The sequence below is a fragment of the Octopus bimaculoides genome, chromosome 23, assembly GCF_001194135.2.
Source record: "Octopus bimaculoides isolate UCB-OBI-ISO-001 chromosome 23, ASM119413v2, whole genome shotgun sequence".
Taxonomy (NCBI): domain Eukaryota; kingdom Metazoa; phylum Mollusca; class Cephalopoda; order Octopoda; family Octopodidae; genus Octopus; species Octopus bimaculoides.
Window position 1 is genome coordinate 19,417,809 of NC_069003.1, and position 719 is coordinate 19,418,527.

A 719-nucleotide genomic window follows, 5' to 3' on the forward strand; every position below is an offset into this window, starting at 1 on the left:
TATATAGGCGCAGGCATGGTTGTGTGGTAAGAAGCTTGCTTCCCAACCACATAGTTCCAGGTTCAATCCCACTGAGTAGCACCTTGGTCAAGTATTTTCTACTATAGACTTGGGCCAACTAAAGCCTTCTGAGTGGATTTCGTAGACAGAAACTGAAAGAAAACCTTCATATATATAAATATATGTATATACTTATGTGTGTGTGTCTGTCCTCCACCACCACTTGACAACAAGTGTTACTGTTTTTACATCCCTGTAAGTTAGCAGTTTGGCAAAAGAGACCAATAGAATAAGTACTAGGCTTAAAAAAAGAAAAGTCCTGGGATTGATTTGTTTGGCTAAAACTCTTCAAGACAGTGCCCCAGTATGGTCACAGTCAAATGGCTAAAGACAAGTAAAAAGATTAAAAATTTTTTATATAGCTGATGAAGGGGATGTTTCTATGTGGCCTGCTTGTTTGTTGCACCTTGTTTACCATTTTGTCCTTGTTCTTTTGCCACGTCATGTACCCAGTTATGTATCTATATGTACATGTAGATGAACGTATATACATACATGTACATATATATGCATATACTCATATATTGTTTGTATCACGACAGAACGCTCGCGTTACCTTTATACAGTAAGTTTTAACTATTTTTCTAACGCGACTCTCTCTATTTCTATCTCCCCCTCTCATTCTTCCCTCTACTGTTCTTCGCCTCTACCTGTCACTA

The 719-nt window shown here is 38.0% G+C and overlaps 1 protein-coding gene across 1 annotated transcript in view; it reads right to left on the minus strand.

Moving 5' to 3' along the window:
* Positions 1-719, minus strand: part of LOC106879044 (multiple PDZ domain protein) — a 293,438-nt gene that overhangs the window by 261,760 nt on the left and 30,959 nt on the right. The gene's annotated exons all lie outside the window — the stretch shown is intronic.